This window comes from Rhipicephalus microplus, chromosome 8 (genome assembly GCF_043290135.1).
Source record: "Rhipicephalus microplus isolate Deutch F79 chromosome 8, USDA_Rmic, whole genome shotgun sequence".
Taxonomy (NCBI): Eukaryota; Metazoa; Arthropoda; class Arachnida; order Ixodida; family Ixodidae; genus Rhipicephalus; species Rhipicephalus microplus.
In genome coordinates, this window is record NC_134707.1 from 133,846,659 (window position 1) to 133,868,238 (window position 21,580).

The 21,580-nt window shown below is 50.3% G+C and overlaps 2 non-coding genes across 2 annotated transcripts; one reads left to right on the top strand and one right to left on the bottom strand.

The window, feature by feature from the left end:
• Positions 1-3,967: 3,967 nt before the first annotated feature.
• TRNAT-CGU (transfer RNA threonine (anticodon CGU)) lies at positions 3,968-4,040 on the bottom strand. Its single transcript has one exon. It is a non-coding gene; the product is annotated as a tRNA-Thr (tRNA).
• Positions 4,041-4,425: 385 nt separating this feature from the next.
• On the top strand, positions 4,426-4,498 carry TRNAT-CGU (transfer RNA threonine (anticodon CGU)). The gene has a single exon. It is a non-coding gene; the product is annotated as a tRNA-Thr (tRNA).
• The last annotated feature ends 17,082 nt before the right edge of the window (positions 4,499-21,580 follow it).

The following is a 21,580-nucleotide window of genomic DNA, read 5'->3' on the forward strand; positions in this document are numbered from 1 at the left end:
GGCTGTTTGGAGCACGTGATAAGCCAGTGAGCCGATCGATGATTGTGCGGCAGTAGGTATCGGCATGTTGGAGCGAGGCGAGATCTGTGGACGAAAGAAGGTCCGCCGAGGCAACTAACTGCTTCGAAGGAGCAGCCGTCTGTTTGGTCACTTTGGCAGGCGGTGACGAACAGATGGAAGGTGACACTTCGGCGCTTTGCGAGAGCGGGCAACGGGACAAAGCGTCAGCATCTTGGTGCTCTCGGCCCGACCTATATGTGACACTGTAGTCATACTCTTGCAATCGTAGTACTCAACGGCCAAGGCGTCCCGACAAATTTTTGGGAGACGATAACCAACACAGAGCATGATGGTCAGTCACTATTGTGAAATGCCGGCCGTATAAGTAAGGACGAAATTTTTGGATGGACCACACGATGGCGAGACATTCTTGCTCAGTGATGCTGTAGTTTCGCTCAGCATGTGACAGAGTACGGCTCGCGTAGGCCACGACTTGTTCTTCGGAAGCTTGGTTCCGCTGAAGAAGGACAGCACCGATGCCAAGTCCACTTGCGTCAGTGTGTAGCACAGTAAGTGCTGCAGGGTCGAAATGGCGAAGCACTGGCCGTGATGTGAGGCATCGCTTGAGGGTGTGAAAAGCGGCTTCGCAGTCATCCGACCAGGCAAAGGGCGCGCTCGTGGTCAGAAGTTTGTGTAGAGGAGCCGTAATAGTAGCGAAATCACGTACAAAGCGGCGGAAATACGACGCTAAGCCAAGGAAGCTGCGGAGGTCTTTCTGTGTGGTTGGTGTAGGAAAGTGCAGTACCGCGGCAACCTTGTCGGGATCGGGCTCAACGCCATGTTTACTGACGACATGACCTAATACCTTGATGCTGTGACTGGCAAACCGACACTTCTTAGTGTTGAGCTGGAGACCGGCCTTAGCTAAACACGTGAGGACTTCGTCTAGCCGTTCCAGGTGCTGTGAGAAGCTCGACGAAAAAATGACAATGTCGTCCAGGTAGCAAAGGCAGGTCTTCCATTTTAATCCCCGCAGTACCGTGTCTATCATCCGTTCGAATGTGGCTGGGGCATTGCACAGGCCGAAAGGCATTACATTGAATTCAAAGAGCCCATCTGGCGTAGCAAACGCAGTCTTCTCTTTATCAGACTCGTGCATTGGAATCTGCCAATAACCGGAGCGCAAGTTGAGACTTGAAAAGTACTCGGCACCTTGTAAAGTATCAAGAGCGTCGTCAATGCGAGGCATTGGGTAGACGTCCTTACGAGTGATTTTGTTGAGTGATCTGTAATCAATGCAAAACCGTACCGTGCCATCCTTTTTTTTCACTAGTACGACAGGAGAAGACCATGCGCTTGTCGAAGGCCTGATGATGTTGCGCGCGAGCATGTCGTTGACTTGTTCTTCTATAAGCTTGCGCTCAGAAGCCGACACACGGTAAGGGCGGCGGCGAATCACACGGGATCCGTCGGTGTCGATACGATGGGCGGTCACTGTTGTTTGACCCAGACCTTCGGAACAAACGTCAAAGCAAGTTTTGTGCTTCATTAATAACGCTAGCAAGGCATCCGTTTGCGTTGGGTTGAGATGTTCACACAAAGTGGCCTTGAGAGCAGGAAATGCATCTTTCGCTGGCATACACTTTGAGGATGACGAAGCAGATGAACCAGTGACGACACAAAGCGGTGCTTCTTCGGTAATGCTGGCAACAGTGGTCCCCTCAGGCAAAAGAAGTGGTTCTGGCGTCGTGTTGCAGGCCGTGATGCTTGCATAACCACGGGAGAACCGCACTAAACAAGATGCGATGGTGATCCCTCGAAAAATGCAGCGCTGGCAAGGAGCAACCACAGCGTCACCATCTAGAATGTCACGTGACTTGATCGTAAGGACACGTTCTCGTCCGGGAGGCAGGAGGAAATCCGCAGCTGTTACAAGGTTGGGCGACGAAAGGTCGGCAGCAGAAGAAAGCTCAGTGTCCGTAATACGAATGAGGGGCCGACCACACGAAATCACAGCAGACGCCGCTGACAAGAAGTCCCAGCCTAAGATTATCTGATGAGCGCACGAAGACAGCACAGCCAATTGTATGTGATGACGGATTCCATTGATGAGAATACGAGCAGTGCACAACCCGGTCGGGCGAATCGGACTGTCATTAGCACCGCATAACATGGGACCGGCATAAGGAGTTTGCACTTTACGCAGGCGAAAACACAATTCACGAACAATTACCGAAATTGCGGCTCCAGTGTCTATAAGGGCGTCAACAAAAACACCTTCCACAGAAACAGGCAGTAAATTAGCTGGACGAGACGGAGGAGTTGTAGCGTTCCGACGACAAGCAGTTTCCCCTCCAAAAACTGCACCTTCTAGTTTTCCGAGTCCCGAGAGATCGGAGCGGGACGCAAGGGTGATGACGTACGCCGAAACGGTGACGGAGAACGGCGGCGAGATGAACGAGAAGGATGAGGCCCAGCATGAGACCGTGGAGGGGAGGGCGACTGACGGAAGGTGGATGGATAAGTGCGGGATCGTATTCATCGGGTCTCGGGGAAAAGTCTCTCTCGTAAGCTGAGTAACCACGTCGTTCATCCTGCTGACGGCGGCGGCAAAAACGGGATATATGACCCCTTATGCCACAGTAGAAGCAGATGGGGCGGGGAGGACGCCATGTAGAATAGTGGCGTAGCCTTGGCGCTTGCATTGTCATCGCAGCCACATGGTCGCATCCGACGGCCGCAGGCACGGTTGGAACTGGTGCAGGGACCCGCGATGCAACTTCTGCGTACGAAGGCACTGGGAAGCGCACAGGAGACGGGGCATGTGCAGCGCCTGTCATTGATGCCAGTTCGTCCTTGATTATCTCTCGCAGGTTGGGAGGAGGTGTGTGGACAGACGCAACGGTAGGGTTGCCTGGAATAAGGCCGTGAAGTTCTTCTCTGACAATTGTGCGGATAAGGGCCCGCAATTCATGCTCTTTGGTAAAGCGAGCGTCGCAGGAGGCGTGTGGAAGGCGCATGGAATGAAGCGCGTCCAGGCGTTGGCATGTAGTGATGACGTCCCGGACGGTAGTCGGGTTCTGAATCACGAGAGCATTGAAGGCCACAGAGTTGATGCCTTTCAGTAGATGTCGGACGCGATCGGCCTCCGTCATGTCATTTTGTGCTCGGCGACAGAGAGCCAGAATATCTTCAATGTAGGACGTATACAATTCGTCGTCCCCTTGAATGCGGGTTGCGAGCTTCTGTTTCGCTACTAAAGAACATCCTGCAGATGTGCCAAATACCTGACGGAGATGCCCCGTGAAGGCCGACCAATTGGAGAAGTCGCTCTCGTGGTTGTAATACCAGGTTTTAGCGACGCCATCGAGGTAAAAAGGAACGTAGCGCAGTTTGTGCGCCTCGTCCCAGTAATTACAAACGCTGGTTCGATCATAACTGTCGAGCCATTCTTCGACGTCTTCGTTGCGAAGGCCGGAAAATACCGGAGGGTCTCGATGAGAGGTACTCACGGTGTAGTGAAGCCTAAGTGGCTGAGAAGGAGCGGTTGCAGCAGTGGGCGGGTTGGGTTCTGCCATTGCTGTTGCTTGAGGGCACAACCGTCGACCAGACCGGAGCTCCAGGGGTGACGGGTAGAGCAGGAGGACGTGGGAACCAAAGCACCTCCACCACTTATGAGACCACGTCCGGTACGGCAGCAACCAGGTTATCCTTCTTTAATCCAGGCGCACGAGCCAGAGAGCCAGCCCGCGTGACATACGATGATGATCACTACAATGGTTTGGTCATGCAGATGAAGATGAAGTACATAGTCAGCGCTCACAATATATATATATATATATATATATATATATATATATATATATATGAGATATAACAGACAGTAATGCCAAGGAATGTACAGGGGAAGTTATTAAAATCAATGGAATGTAAATAGGAAGAAAGAAAAGTGGATGAAAAAATTACCAACTGTGAGCAGGAATCGAACCTACGACCTTCGAATTACGCGTTCGATGCTCTAACCACTGAGCTATCACAGCGGCCCTCCCTCCATCCACTTTTTTGGGTTTATCTGTGAATTTTTAGAAGTAGGAGCGACAGTCAGCGCCATCTATAAGCCAAACAACGAGTGTGAAAACACTCTTATGCGCATGTTTGGCGTCACGTAGCACGTGAACTTAATATGAGCGGGCAGCTGATTAATTGTCCCTCTTATACAACCTAAACACACCAAGTCTGCCAGTACGAGACCCTCGTTCAATTAAATAAGAGAAAGAAGTTATACCTAAGGGCTCGTTTTTCCGTGTTTTTAACACAATATTAATGAGATATAACAGACAGTAATGCCAAGGAATGTACAGGGGAAGTTATTAAAATCAATGGAATGTAAATAAGAAGAAAGAAAAGTGCATGAAAAAATTACCAACTGTGATAGCTCAGTGGTTAGAGCATCGAACGCGTAATTCGAAGGTCGTAGGTTCGATTCCTGCTCACAGTTGGTAATTTTTTCATCCACTTTTCTTTCTTCTTATTTACATTCCATTGATTTTAATAACTTCCCCTGTACATTCCTTGCCATTACTGTCTGTTATATCTCATTAATATTGTGTTAAAAACACGGAAAAACGAGCCCTTAGGTATACACTTCTTTCTCTTATATATATATATATATATATATATATATATATATATATATATATGAGATCTAACAGACAGTAATGTCAAGGAATGTACAGGGGAAGTTATCAGAACCAATGGAATGTTAATAAGAAAAAAAAAAGTGGATCAAAAAGTAACCAGCCGTGAGCAGGAATCGAACCTACGACATTCGAATAACGCGTTCGATGCTCTAACCACAGAGCAACCACAGCGGCCTTCCCTTTATCCACTTTTTTGGGTTTATATGTGAATTTAGAAGTAGGAGTGACAGTCAGCGCCATCTATAAGCCAAACGACGAGTGTGAAAACACTCTTATGCGCATGTTTGGCGTCACGTAGCACGTGAACTTATTATGAGCGGGCAGCTGATTAATTGTCCCTCTTATACAACCTAAATACACCAAGTCTGCCAGTACGAGACCCTCGTTCAACGAAATAAGGGAAAGAAGTGTTTACCTAAGGACTAGTTTTTCCGTGTTTTAACACAATTTAAATGAGATCTAACAGACAGTAATGCCAAAGAATGTACAGGGGAAGTTATTAGAACCAATGGAATGTAAATAAGACACGGAAAAACGAGCCCTTAGGTATACACTTCTTTCCCTTATATATATTGCCACGTTCCATTTCCCAAGTTTTTGTTATCGTCCCAAAACACCACACGATTCTCAGCGCAAACCGCGCCTGCAGTTTTCGAGAGGGTTCGGGACTGTAGTAGATCATTTCGATAAGATCACGCCCACTGTGCGAATGGTACAGATTGTTCTGGAACGTACGCCGCCGCCAGCGATAGCACTAGAACATTCGACGGCGGGAGTATAAATGCCGACGCGCTTCGCCGCTTGTCAGTTGTTGATCGAAGGCCGAAGCTCCGTTCGCCGCTATCAGTCTGAGACTGCTATCTCTGCGAGACTGCTGCTGTAATTGGACTATCTGTTTACCGGGCACAGGTTCGCCCAAATAAACAGTTAAATCCCAACAAGAAGTCTCCTGTCTTCGGCCACGTCACGACCCCGTGACATTTGGTGGAGGTGCTGCTTCGTTCATGTACCGGACGTCCCCGTCAAGCCGTGAACCCAGCCCACGTCGCGGAGAAGACACCGACGCCAACCAGGAGCAGCGAACAAGCCGCCGACAGCAAGGGCTACCACCGGAGTACGGGCTTCTACACGACAAGCCGCGGAAGACTAAGGCCATGACCGCGACTGCAGCGACAATGACAACCGCAGCGTCCCAGCCTACGATGGTCATGCATCAACCTAGGGAACCTCCAATTTTCCATGGGTCATCGTTCGAAGACCCGGAGTCCTGGCTAGAGACATACGACCGTGTGCCGCCCTCAACCACTGGGACCATGACGAAAAGCTGCGTCGTGTGTTCTTCTATTTAGAAGACACCGCAAGGACCTGGCTCGAAAATCGGGAGTCCACGCTCCGAACGTGGAATGTTTTCTGCGGCGCATTCCTGCAAACGTTCGCGAGCGTCGCTCGAAAAGAGAGGGCCGCTGCTTTATTAGGCCCGGGTTCAGCTACCAAATGAAAATTTCGCCATTTTCACAGAAGAAATGACCCGACTATTCCGTCACGCTGACCCAGACACGCCTAAGGAGAAAAAAGTTCGTTTCCTCATGCGAGGGGTCAAACAGAAGCTCTTCGCGGGGCTGATGAGAAAGCCACCGAAAACCGTCCAAGAATTTGTAGCCGAAGCGACCACTATTGAAAAGACCCTGGACATGCGCACCAGACAGTATAATCGTCGCCTGACTGCAGACTGCGCTGCTGCTTAAGCCAGTAACTCCGGAGACCTGCGTGAAACGATCCGAGCGATCGTGCGGGAAGAGCTGCGCAAGCTGTTGTCTTCGGCGCAGCCTCAAGTGGATTTGATCGCCGACATTGTGCGAGAAGAAGTTCGGCAATCGCTTCAAATTCCCCATGCACCGCTGCCCGAACCGGAAGCTATGAGCTACGCCGCTGCACTGCGCCACAACGGTCCTCCCCGTCCACGCCAAAACGCCGCCCCATCGCACTTCCGTCGACAGACGCCACCGCCGCCTCCACCCCCATCGACGTCATACCGTTCGCCAGCGGCCCAAGGCAGTGCATCCGAGGTAGCTAAGTTCTTCGTCGAAAATATCGTCCTACGTCACGGCGCCCCGGAGGTCCTTATCACCGACAGAGGAACGGCATTCACTGCCGACCTAACTCAAGCGATCTTGGCATACAGCCAAACAAACCACCGCCGGACGACAGCGTACCACCCACAGACCAACGGCCTCACCGAGCGGCTTAACAAGATGATCGCCGACATGCTGTCAATGTACGTCGATGTCGAACACAAGACGTGGGATGCCATTCTTCCGTATGTGACCTTCGCATACAACACGGCGGTGCAGGAGACGACGCAGATATCTCCATACAAATTGGTCTACGGAAGGAGCCCGGCAACGACGCTCGATGCCATGTTACCCAACGTCACCGACGAAGAAAACCTCGATGTGAGCGAGTACCTTCATCGCGCCGAAGAAGCCCGACAACTTGCGCGGCTCCGTATCAAGAATCAACAGACGACCGACAGCCACCGTTACAACCTTCGACGACGCTTCGTGGAATACCAGCCCGGTGAACGTGTTTGGGTGTGGACGCCGATACGCCGACGTGGACTAAGTGAAAAGCTTCTGCGACGGTACTTCGGACCATACAGGGAGGTTCGACGTCTCGGCCCACTTGATTACGAGGTTGTCCCCGACGGCATCACGAACTCTCAACGACGCCGATCGCGACCTGAGGTCGTCCATGTCGCACGCCTCAAGCCGTTTCATGCGCGTTAACAAACTGAAAGTGTTTTTTTGTATTATTGTTGTATCGTAATTTATTCATTGTACTTTCTTGCATTATTATTGTACCTTCATCTTTAGTTAAAGCATCGAGACGATGCCTTTTTCAGAGGGGGGCAATGCCACGTTCCATTTCCCAAGTTTTTGTTATCGTCCCAAAACACCACACGATTCTCAGCGCAAACCGCGCCTGCAGTTTTCGAGAGGGTTCCGGACTGTAGTCGATTATTTCGATAAGATCACGCCCACTGTGCGAATGGTACAGATTGTTCTGGAACGTACGCCGCCGCCAGCGATAGCGCTAGAACATTCGACGGCGGGAGTATAAATGCCGACGCGCTTCGCCGCCTGTCAGTTGTTGATCGAAGGCCGAAGCTCCGTTCGCGCCGCTATCAGTCTGAGACTGCTGTCTCTGCGAGACTGCTGCTGTAATTGGACTTTCTGTTTACCGGGCACAGGTTCGCCCAAATAAACAGTTAAATCCCAACAAGAAGTCTCCTGTCTTCGGCCACGTCACGACCCCGTGACAATATATATATATATATATATATATATATATATATATATATATATATATATATATATATTCTTGGAGTAATAATTCAATGGGCCAGTTAGTCTTGGTGAAGAATATGGGATATGGCACAAAGGGAGCGTTGTCAATAAGGATAAATATATTCATTTTCCAACAGTTTCGCCAGAGGTCCTCCCTTCGTCAGGGGATGACTTATACCATACTATTATACCAGTTGTGCCATCTCTCCTATCTATATATATATATATATATATATATATATATATATATATATATATATATATATATATATATATATATATATATATATATATATATATTGCCGCGACAGATTGGCCGTCGGGGCTACGTTGTCTTGAGCTCGCGGGGCTTCGATTCATTACCCAACACTTCCGCCAGATATGTAGCGATGCAGAGGCAGACAGGCTAAAAAACAAGCGTCTTTATTTGGGCGAACTTGTGCCCGCGAGTCTAATGACTATGGTTGTCAAGTCCGAGTAGCCGAGAGGCACAGATTCAACTATCTTCCTCTTCCTTGTAGGCCAAGCGCACGAAGGCGTAGCGCATGCCAGCCGGGTCTTGCTGGTGCTCTTGCCATGATTATTGCGGCCACTTGAACTTGAACCAGGCCAACCTGTCACGGCAATATATAGTAACGATTCGGGGACGTTTTTTTAGTGAAAACGGGACCTGGGAAGATAGAGATAGACGAAAGTGTGTTTGTGGTGCTTGGTGGCACGCTCGTGAGCGGGCGCGTGAAAGAGATTCTTAGGAGCGTCGAAAAAGAAAGTCGGACAGAAGCAGTCGGGCAGCAGTGGCAGAACGAGGGTTGTGGCGGCAACCGCCCGTTACGGTGCGCAACCTGTCACGACTGGACTGCAGACGACCTCGGGCGACGAGCTACGCCAAGCGACGACGGTGCTCGTGGTCACGGTAGAGACCTGCTGGCGAGTCGGCGTCTACGAGGGCTGCCGAGTCAGGGAAGCTGAGGCGTGCTGGGCCGATCTATCGGGTGTGCTCAGGCGTGGCCGATCACGGGTCCGACCAGCAACCGCACAGCGAGCAGCTGTCCGAGCGACGGCCGTGGTGCGACTGCAACTCCGGGACCTTCCCGAATCCAGTAGACGCGGCGACACGTCGCACCATCTGAACAACAGTGGCGTGAGTGATTGAGGTCGAGTGGTGTGCGAACTAGATTCGCTGTGTCAGGGACGCGTGAACCGTGACTACGTGTTTTAAACCTGCAGAGCGAACTGCACTGGCACGAGTTAGGTGTGCATGTATGCAGCTTTAGTTCATGTATGTAATTATGTCCAACTTGTATAAGCGTCCTGTCTTTGTCTATGCCCTATTCCTTGTCGGTTGAGCGCCTGGCTTCACACGAACCTCTCACGATTGGCGAGCCTGCCAGGATCGGCTAACAACAGTTGTAGCCAAGGCTCAAACAGAGGGCTGAGACATGGACAACGACAGTGTCGTTGGTATTGGGAAAGAGTTAGGACTAAAAGATGCTGAACTGAGGGCTTGGGTGGGGCAAAAGCGTATAAGATTACGCGATGAGCGCGCTGAAGAGCGAAATGCTCTAAAAGAGGAAATGGCTCTGAAGCAGCAGCTTACAGAACAGAAGCTTCGGCTTCAAGAGAGTACCGCTAGTCCGCAAGCCGCCGATAACATAAATGCTGCGAGCATGAACGCGTCCGTTGCATCAAACGTGTGCAGTCCCCACAAACTCATACCTCCGTTCAATGACAAGAGGGACAACCTAGACGAGTACCTACAACGCTTCAAACGTGTCGCCACCTGTCAGGAATGGCCGCGCGAGAAATGGGCATTTCATTAAGCTTTTGTATGACCGGGGAAGCTTTGACTGTAATCGGGTGCATGGACCCGATTTAGACTTGGACTACGGCACGCTCAAAAGGGCACTCCTCCAACGTTTCCTGTACACGGCAGACGGATACCGGGAGAAATTCCGTTATGCAAGGCCCGAAAATAGAGAAACCGCCAAGCAGTACGCTTCGAGGCTCTCGGGGTACTTCGATTATTGGTTAGAGCTCGCGGAGATGGAGAAAAGCTTTAAGGAACTCGGAGAACTAATGATTGCTGAGCAATTTGTGAAGGGCTGTTCCCCAGCATTAAGAGTTTTCCTGAAGGAGAGATATTGCCAAACCATACAGGAACTCTCTCAGGCTGCCGACAATTTCGGCGAGGACCAAACTTTGCTGAACTTCGGTCGACAGCGACAAGAGAAGGAAGCGACCCAAGGGCCCAGCTTGAGAGCAGATCAAACGAAGAAAACACCTCGAGGAGACAATTGCTGTTTTCTATGCGAAAAGAAGGGGCATAGGGCAGCCGAATGTTGGTCTCACACGAAAGGGAATTACTGAGACCGAGGTCGAATAGGCGAACAGTTGCGTCCTAACAGGAACAAGTTATCCCCCGGAGGAGAGGGCAAGAGAGGGGGCTCGTGCGCGGTCTCAGTAGATAAAGCAGAAGAAGTAACGATGAATCAGGAGGGTTATGCCGTCTTACAGGACGGAGAGACAATCCCGATCGTGAGTGCGACGGTAAGCCGAGGAGTTACTGCTGGTGGGCCTCGAGACATGCCAGTGATGAAAGCGCTCTTGGATAAACATGAAGTTACAGTGCTGCGAGACACAGGCTGTAACACTGTTGTAGTGCGACAGGCGCTGGTAGGTAATAAAAAAATTTCCGGGACTTATAGTCCGGTATTCCTTCTCGATCGCACAGTAGGATATTTACCAGAAGCTGTGGTCTTCTTGGAGACACCATTTTTTAGTGGTGATGTTCGAGCAAAGTGCTTGCAAGACCCCATGTACGATGTAGTCTTAGGAAACATCCCAGGAGCTGTGGCACTAGACACATCGAGAAGGACCCAGAACCGAGCCACTCGTGTAGGGGAGGAAGACGACGTAAAACAAACGAATGCGCCTCATCAACCCATTGATGTCATTGAACAGGAGGTACCCTGCAGTAGCGACGATGTCAAGAAGGGTGAAGAAGTACGAAAAGGAGGGTTGAAGACAAACCTCCACAACAATAATGATTCATGGGATGGATCGGTAGCAACAAAAGACGACCTGGACAACTTCCGCGCGGAAGATGGTCACGTCCCGATGAAGCAGACCCAATACTGGCAAGTCCCCACGGCCATCGAGTCGAAAAAACTCACAGCTTTTTCCTCTGACTCTGGCCTCTACCAGTTCAAGTTCATGCCGTTTGCGATTAAAACTGCACCAGCAGTGTTTACCGGACTGATGCGTGCGGTCGTTGGAGATATCCCAAACGTGCTCCATTACTTCGACGATGTGCTTATCGCTACAACTACGTGAGAAGAGCACGTCGACACTCTACAGCTTTTCTTCACACGTGTTCGGCAGGCCAAGCTTACCATAAAACCCAAGATGAGTGAAGTGGGCCTCCATAAAACATGTTTTCTGGATCATGTCGTCGGCCAAGGGAAACTACAGACGATGAAAAGTACCACTGACAAGATCCAAGCGGCTGCAAGGCCACAAACGAAAAAAGACATGCGAGCATTCCTGGGCCTCACCGGGTACGACAGAGATATAGTACCCAATTATGCAGAACGGACGCACGTCTTAACGGAGCTAACAAAGAAGGGGGCGCCAAACAAAGTCATCTGGAATGATCAGCATGAAGTGGCCTTCCAGGAGTTGAAAAACGTGATCATAACACAACCTGTATTGCGATCTCCCGATTTGCAAAAACCGTTTTGCGCACGGACGCATCATCACGCAGCTTAGGCGCGGTCTTACTTCAAGAACTTGAAGGTTGCCCCTACCCTGTCTCCTATTCCAGTAGGAAACTGCTGCCCCGCGAGGCAGCGTATTCCACGATCGAAACAGATTGAATGCCTCGCCGTAGTGTGGGTAATTCAAAAATACCATGTCTTCCTCTATGGTCGACAATTTATATTGCAATGTGACCACCAACCACTGGCACACATTCAATCCGCCAAACATCTTAATCAACGCGTACCCCGTTGGAGTCTTCGACTGATGGAATATGACTTTACAGTTAGCTACATACGAGGCTCAAAAAATGTAGGCGCAGATTACCTGAGCCGAGCTACCACATAGCTACCCTGTGTGTTGAACCTTCGGTGCGCTAACAGGGCAATCTATGTGCCTGTGCTAGTCATGCTTCACTGTGATTGCTGTGTGTGTGCCGTGTGCCGCTCTACAGACTGCTTACCTAGGCGGCACGACGTTCTAGAAGCGGAGGGGGGGAGGGGAGTGTGACGATTCAGGGACGTTTTTTAGTGAGAACGGGACCTGGGAAGATAGAGATAGACGAAAGTGCGTTTGTGGTGCGTGGCGGTGCCGCTCGTGAGCGGGCGCGTGAAAGAGATTCTTCGCAGCGTTGAAGAAGAAAGTCGGACAGAAGCAGTCGGGCAGCAGTGGCAGAACGAGGGTTGTGGCGTCTACTGGCCCGTTATGGCGCGCAACCTTTCACGACTTGACTGCAGACGACCTCGGGCGACGAGCTACGCCAGGCGACGATGGTGCTCGTGGTCACGGTCAAGACCTGCTGGCGAGTCGGCGTCTACGTGGGCTGCCGAGTCAGGGAAGCTGAGGCGTGCTGGGCCGATCTATCGGGTGCACTCTAAGCCGAAAAAGACTAAAGTGGGGTATGCCATTGGTTCTTTAGGGGTCTAAATGCGCTGCCACAGATTTTGAACCAATTTTGGACTAACTGCGGGAGTAACTGCAAGGGCTCAAGTGTTACCCCAAGCACTTACTCCACTTGGTTTAAATGTTGGTCCCAGTAGAATGCTCCAGTTGGACTAACAGTTGAACCATCTGGACCAATGGCAAAAAAATGGCGACACTGCGTTTGTGCAGTATATTTTATGTTTATTCCAATTTAATCAGCACTGAAGATCATAGTATGTAATTCATGCAACACACACACACACACACATACATACGGACTATTATTTCAAAGTAAAACACCGCAAACACTGACTGCCCGCGCTGTACTACAGAGAACAGACTCTCGGGTATATATAGCACAGTATTTTGACCTCCCATCTAGTGCCAGTGGGCGACTTTTACTCGGCTTAAGAAAACAATAAATATTGACACCGTAACGCGAAAATTCACATGGGCTTATTCGTAGCACCGATGCGCATCGATCTTTTATTATGGATCCATCTAATCTTCAGCATGCCTCCAGCCCGAGAATACGAATTATCAGCTGGTATTCGATCATGTCGGCCGAATCAGCGTTCGCAGTGCTGGCGCACGAGCCCGCAAACACAAACAAAGCAGCGGCGCTTGTGCGGGAACGCCGGCGAAGCAGCCGCAGGCGCCCCGCCAATGCCATACCGTGTCGGCTTGCCGACGGCGTCGCTAGGCTTACGACGAGTACGGCTAAACGACCGCCGGCGATCGCAACATGCGGCTCGCGTGGAATTTTGTCGTCGTTATTTTATAGTCACAAATGAACAATAGGTAAGTGCCCCATGTTCGCTGTGTCTTACCGAGTGATGTAGATATCTGTATACTTACAGCGACGAGACCGTTCGCAGGTACGGCTCTTTCATCGTGCTGGTAAGGCACAACCTGTGTGCCGCTGGCCGCACGATTAGTCGTATCCGCGATCGCCTACACGTTGGATTTTTGATAACGGTTGTCGCATGGATAAAAAGACATAAGTTTGCCTGAGCTGCTATTTTCGAAAACTTGTACGCGACGTTTCCTTCGCTTGTGCCGGCAATGCACTCACACCGGCAGCCCGCTTGATACCGATGACGTACGAACCCTACTTTTCCTATATATCGCTTTGAACTTGTGGTCACTGTGTGGGTACACGATCGCTGATGAACAGCTTACCTTTATTCATCTTCTATTCGTTTCATAGTGCTTCACTTTCACAGTGGCGTATAGCCTATTTAACTTGTTTTCATGATCGCCGACCACGCCGAGCATTGCAGTGCAGCATCGACGGGAGGCGATCGCGGCACAGTTGCCCTCCCCGTTGGTACCTTCATTGCTGGGCGTTTGCGCAAGACACGCATTGTCACACATTTAGTTCCTGTTGGACGAACCGTTCGTCAATTGGTTTAACGACTGCAGTTAGTCCAACTCTGCCGAATTTCGGCTTAGAGTGTGTGCTCAGGCGTGGCCGAGCACGGACCGACCAGCCACCACACAGCGAGCAGCTGTCCCAACGACGGCCGTGGTGCGACGGCCGGGGTGCGACGGCGACTCCGCGACCTTCCCAAATCAAGCAGGCGCGTCGACACGTCGGACCATCTCGACGACAGTTCCGTGAGTGGTTGACGTCGAATCTAGTTCGCGCACCACTCACGCCACTGTCGTCGAGTGGTGGCGAACTAGATTCGCTGTGTCAGGCCGCGTGAACCGTGACTACGTATTTTAAACCTGTAGAGAGAACTGGACTGGCACGAGTTAGGAGTGCATGTATGCAGTTTTAGTTCATGTATGTAATTATGTCGAACTTGTATAAACGTCCTGTCTTTGTCTATGCCCTGTTCCTTGTTGGTTGAGCGCCTGGGCCCCCACGAACCTCCCACAATATATATATATATATATATATATATATATATATATATATATATTGTTACGACCTCAGTAGGCGTCTGGGGGTTTATTGATACACGGTTCGAGGGACGAGCCGTATCGGCGCAGGCAGATGATGATGATCTTCTTCTTCCACACCCCTTGCTTCTTTTTCCTTCTTCGTCCGGCACATACGTGGCGTAACATTTCCCCCCTCGCAGACAAAGCGCGCCGCGCGTTTCATGCAGTGTCGCGTTGACTGAAAGGCTTCAGGCGAGCGACATGCGTGACCTCTGTCTTTCTGGAACGTCTCCCGCTAGCTGTAAGACGTGCGATGCGGTAGTCGACTGCGCTCAGGCGGTCAAGGATAACAAAAGGTCCGATGTAGTGCGCGAGCAGTTTTTGGCACAAGCCACGTTTGCGTAAAGGCTTCCACACCAACACGAGATCTCCCGGAATATATGTGGCCTGCCGGTGCTTGCTGTCATAACGAACTTTCGATCTGTCTTGCGAGGCTATTGTACGTAAACGAGCAAGACGACGAGCTTCTTCGGCGAGACAAAGAGTTTCTGCTAGGGAGATTTCTGATTGGTCCCGATCAGAGAAGGAAAATATTGTATCCAGAGTATAACGGGGGGGTCGAACATAGAGGAGGAAGAACGGGCTGTAGCCGGTGGTCTCATGTTGGGAAGTATTAAACGCGTACGTGACGAACGGCAAGACATCGTCCCAGTTCTTGTGGTTCGAAGCAACGTACATAGAAAGCATATTCACCAGTGTTCGAATTGTTCGCTCGACGAGACCATTCGTCTGCGGGTGATAAGGCGTCGAGTGTCTGAGCTCTGAGCCACACATACGGAGAAGTTGTTCGACAACGTCTGCCGTGAATTGACGTCCACGGTCACTTATGATGACGCGAGGGGGCCCATGACGCAGTATGATAGAATGGAGAAGGAAGGACGACACTTGACCAGCAGTCGCGGATGGCAGGGCAGCAGTCTCGCAGTACCGAGTAAGATGGTCAGCACATACCACAATCCATCTGTTGCCTTTCGATGAACGCGGAAAAGGGCCCACCAGGTCAATGCCAATTTGTTCGAACGGAAAACTGGGAGGCGTCACAGGTTGTAGATGTCCGGCCGGAGCTGCTGAGAGAGATTTGTGCGCCTGGCATTGCGCACAACTGGCCACGTACAACTCAACTGACTGGCGCATACGTGGCCAGTAGAAGCGTTCCTGGGTACGATGAAGAGTGCGCGTCGTTCCGAGGTGACCTGAAGTGGCGTCATCATGCATGGCGTACAAAACAGATGACCGTAGTGCCTCTGGAACCACCAGCAGGAAGCGGGAACCGGTGCCGGAGATGGATTTCTTGTACAGTAGACCATCACGGACGCAAAAGCGGCTTTCCGGAGTGGATGCTTGTGCGATCACGAATAACGGATTCAAACTCACGTCCTTCCGCTGCTCAGTTTCAAAGGTGGCCTTATCCGGGAACGCTGGTGCTACGGACGCAATCAGATGATCGAAATCGTCAGCGTCGCAAACTGTAGCATCAACTGGCATCCTTGAAAGGCAGTCTGCGTCCGCGTGTTTCCTGCCGCTCTTGTACGATACCGTGAAGTTGTACTCTTGCAGCCGGAGGGCCCAGCGTGCTAGACGGCCTGACGGATCCCGAAGGTTGATAAGCCAGCACAAAGAATGATGATCCGTAACTACTTGGAAAGGACGACCGTATAGGTATGAGCGGAATCGCTGCACAGCGAAGACGAGTGCAAGGCATTCTTGTTCGGTCACAGTGTAATTGCGTTCCGGCTTACTTAAAGTACGACTGGCATATGCGATTACGTGTTCCACTTGATTACATCGCTGTATCAGGACTGCACCTATGCCAATGCCGCTTGCGTCGGTGTGAACTTCAGTCGCCGCAGAAGGATCGAAGTGCCGCAGGATAGGCTGCGACGTGAGCAAGAACTTCAGTTGGTTGAAAGAAGTTTCACAATCAGGAGTCCATTCAAAACTAGCACCTTGGCGGAGAAGACAGGTCAGTGGAAAGGCAACTTCTGCAAAGGCGGGAATAAATCGGCGAAAGTAAGAGCAGAGGCCCAAGAAGCTCCGAAGCTCCTTCACTGAGCCAGGTGGTTTAAAAGCTCTAACAGCCGCCGTCTTATTCGGGTCGGGCCTGATGCCATCCTTGTTGACGAGATGTCCCAGCACCAGTGTTTGTCGAGCTCCGAAATGACACTTCTTTGCATTAAGAACCAAGCCAGCATTTCGAATACATTTCAAAACCAGCTCTACCCTTTCGTTATGTTCACTGAATGTACGCCCGAAGATAACACCGTCGTCAAGATAACACATACAGATGTTCCACTTCAGGCCGCGCAGAATGGTGTCCATGAATCTTTCAAATGTAGCGGGCGCGTTACATAGACCAAAAGGCATCACGTTAAATTCATATAGTCCATCCGGAGTAACGAAAGCCGTCTTTTCTTTGTCCATTGAATGCACAGGTATTTGCCAATAGCCTGAGCGTAAGTCTATGGACGAAAAGTAGGATGCTGAATGGAGGCAGTCTAGAGCGTCATCAATGCGTGGGAGAGGGTAGACATCTCTCTTTGTGACGGAGTTTAGACGGCGATAGTCCACACAGAATCTCCAGGTACCATCCTTCTTTTTGACTAGAATCACGGGAGCCGCCCAAGGACTCGATGATTCTCGAATGACACCCTTCTGCAGCATATCACGCACTTGTTCATCAATTATCTTGCGCTCAGACGGCGACACTCGGTAGGGTTTCTGGCGGATGGGCTGTGCTGTTCCCGTGTTTATCCTGTGGAGAATCCGAGACGCGGGAATCGAGGGCGCATGGTCATGGGAAAAATCGAAAATCGCCACGTATTTCGACAAAACGTCCAGAAGCATGCGGCGTTTGTCAGTAGTAAGTGACTTGTCGATCATAGGTAAAAGTTTTGAATCGGCCGTAGAAGTATTGGCTGAGGCCCCACCTGGAGCATCACTGAGGGCAGCCACTGCCATCGGTGAGTATGTTTTGAACTTGGCAAGCTTCAGTCCTCCTGGTAGAACCACCGACTCAGCTGAACAGTTTACCGCCCATAGTCCTGTGCGTCCTTGAACGAGTGACACTATGCAATGCGGCACCAATGTGTTCTTCTTAATGCAACTGAGATGAAAGGGCTCCACTAATGCGTCGAACGCACTGTCACTGTTTTCAATGCGTGAAGAGTATACAGGAACACAGACTGCAGAGAATGCCGGCACAATGCTATCTTCACTGACCCGGAGCGCACCGTGCTCCCTGTCTGAATTCTCTAATAGTTCTCCAGGGGCAGCATCACATATGTACACCTCTCCATTTCTACAATCAACAGTGGCGCCACACATTCGAAGGAAGTCAATCCCCAGGATTATGTCGTGTGTGCTCCTTGGAAGAATCGTAAACTCTGTGACAAACACTTGATCACCCAAGCACACTTCTGCGGTACAGACACCAATGGGACACAGCGAGTTACCACCAACGCCACAGAATGTTGTTGCCTTCTCCCACAAAAACATCACCTTTTGTCCTAAACGGTGTTTAAAAGCAGCACTCATAATCGAAACTGTAGCACCAGTATCCACCAAAGCCATCGTACACACACCATCAACAAAAACTTCTACCTTGTTCTTGAACATCAACACAGACGGGGGTATTTCGTTTTGCAGCAAGTCACCAGCGACCTCACCCCCATCGGCCGCACTGTTTAGTTTTCCTGATGTGGTGACGATGGGCGGCGCCGTGGCGATGGAGACCGGTGGGATCGAGGCGCAGGAGGTGGCGTCACACTTCGATCAGAGGCAGGGGAGTTGTTGCGCCAGTGTCCGTGCCAGAAGCTGCTGCCGGGTCTTGAGTCGGTGGGCCAGTGTCCTTGAAAAGGTGGGACAGCAGGTTTATCGGTCAAGCTTGTCCACTGATCATAGCGTGGTATGCGCGAACGATCGCAATACCTCGATATGTGACCAGTCAGACCACAGTTGTAGCACACAGGCGCAGGACGAGGTCGTCGCCGTTCTTCGAAGTGTTCACGTCTGCGAGCGTTCGCGTAAGCCCGAGATTCAATGAAATCAGTTGTCGGTGGGTGGTATGGGCGTACGGAACGGAAACGTTGAGGGTACTGTGATCGCTCGTAAAAAACCGGACTTGACTGCTGAATACGCCGAGGCCCTGCAACCTCCGTTGCGTTGACGGATGGATGTTCATAAACTGTAAGCTGTGGGGCAGTGGTGTCCTGCGGGAAATAGGATGGAGACGTGGCAGCTGCCCGTTCACGTGTCATTTCGCCATGTCTGAGTAACTCTTCCCGAACAATTTGGCGGATGGTTGCCGAAAGGTCACCAGTTGAGGCCGCTTCTATGCTGGCTACTGAGGTGACATTTGCCAGACGACCAAACTTAGGCGCTATTCTGCGCTGCTTCAGGGTTTCAAACGTGCGGCAGTGCCGTACAACGTCAGACACTGAAGTCAGGCTTTCCCTGCTAATAAGGAAGTTGTAAACATCTTCTGCAATTCCCTTCAGCAAATGCCCCACCTTGTCCTCTTCCGACATGCTGGAATCGACTTCCCTACACAGCCTCAAAATCTCTTCAGTATACACGGTGCAGGTCTCACCGGATAGCTGGGCCCTCTGTGCAAGACTCTGCTCGGCAAGCTTCTTTTTTGCAGCTGAGTTGCCGAAACACTTCTTGATTTCTTCAACAAAGCGTTCCCATGTTGTCAGAATATCTTCATGGTTCTCATACCAAACGAGGGCAACATCAGTGAGGTAGAAAACAACGCGTGACAGTTGGGAGGCAGCATCCCATTTGTTGCAGTTGCTTACTCGCTTGAAATGTTTGAGCCATGAGTCCACGTCGTCATTGGCCCTCCCGGAGAAGGTTCGTGGCTCTCTGTGATACGGCCAAGAACTGCTGGGGACTGGTTCCCGAGCTTCTGTTTCGTCAGGCATGATGGCCAAAGAAGGAGGCAGGCCGGCGAGGCGACGACTCCGGCGAAATCCGAGGGGTAGCGGTCCCGTCGTTGGTTCCTATACCCAGCACCTCCACCACTCTGTTACGACCTCAGTAGGCGTCTGGGGGTTTATTGATACACGGTTCGAGGGACGAGCCGTATCGGCGCAGGCAGATGATGATGATCTTCTTCTTCCACACCCCTTGCTTCTTTTTCCTTCTTCGTCCGGCACATACGTGGCGTAACAATATATATATATATATATATATATAGAGAGAGAGAGAGAGAGAGAGAGAGGTGTTGTTCGTCGAGAAAGGTTCAGGCGTAGCTTTTCGAAAGGCTCTACGAGGCATGTCTGGCAAACGGTGAGTGCGTGGGCTAGCGACAACTACAGCCACCGATCATTGTCGTTGTCTTCAGGGCCAGCGGAGCGTCCGTCATCCATAGTGACAACTCCCCGTGAAATAAGGAACCATCATGACGACCTATGTATCAGTAAACGCGGGAGGGTCGGAACACTGCTTAAGTATCGACGCTTGAACAATTACTCGGCCCCGACGACAATTGTCAGAAAACGGTTCCAGTGGCTCGATGAGGTAATTTAACGTTGAAGTCTTTTGTAATATACGTAATGGGCCTTGGTACTTGGGGACCAACGTGATAGAAAAACCACGTGTAGCAGAAGGCGCACGCAGCCAGACAAGCAACCTGGATTGTAAGAGTAGCATTAGAGGATGCGTCATGGTGTTTTTGGTATTCTTGGTCGTGTTTCGTGAATAACCATGCCAGTGTGCGGCATTCTTCAGCGTATGTAGCGCCTCGAGATAGGATCTCTACTATGAATTGTGTCCATATATCTAGAAGGTTAGCGTCTATAAAGGAGGTAAAAATGAGAGATCCCAGTAGTTTTCCTAATGATGGAATTGTAGGCAAACGTAATAAATTGTAGTTTCGGTCCCAATTGGAGTCGTCTAAGAAGATGTGCGTAGACAGCACGTCACCGAGGGTGCCGTTGGAGCGCTCTGTCACTTTTTTTTATCAAGATACCCTAAAGGCCCAGAAGCCATTACATAGGGGAAGAATACATTGAATGGGGGCAAATAATGGATAGAAACATTCAACACTATATTAAATATACATGAACAAGAGTTAGTAAAACCCAAAATTTTTACAAATTAGAAAATGAATAGAGAAAAACGATCATAACAAGAAAAGCAATGGCTATTCAAACACTTACCAATAAATACTATTTTATTGCGTGGAGAACACTACTCTTAACAAGAATAAGCTTAGATCTTATGGAATGTTTGATGTGTATAACAAATCACTCATGATTGACAATGTGTCAGATGTCAGTAGGCAAAAAGTTTCATGCACGAATGGCGATGAGGAGTGGTGAGTGATAGAACAGATTAGTGTGAGCTGAACGGGGTTCAAATATATACTAGTGATCCAGTCGCCAAGATATATGACGAGCCGGTTTGCTATTGAAGGTATCGTGGGATGACTGATTGTAGTGTAGCCTATGAAAGGAGGACAGCAGTGTCAGCATTCTGCGCCTTTTTAGCGGGGCGAGGTTAAGTGAAGATTTAATATCTATAGTTTGCAACATGGTCACCTTCCCTCCGCATGCTTCGCATAACGTTGATTCCCAGGTACGTGGGATCGGCCAAATTTTTTTATCTCGGCAAAGTCATGGTGCAGTAGTTCAAAGAAAACGTTTGAACATATTCCCAGTACCATCGAATTCCCTCTTCATTTAAACTTCGCTCTGGGTATCTGGAATTCGTCGCATGTTTTGATAAATCAAGCCACATTCATTTTCATGTTCTTCCACGTGAATCTTTGCATGAGCTTCCTATACGTCCTCCTATACGTCCTCATCGAGGTCAACAGCTCCGCTCCATATTAAAGCCCACCCTCCCCGGGGTCACCCTATGGGCTCTGTGACTGCACCTCAACGCAGCCATCTA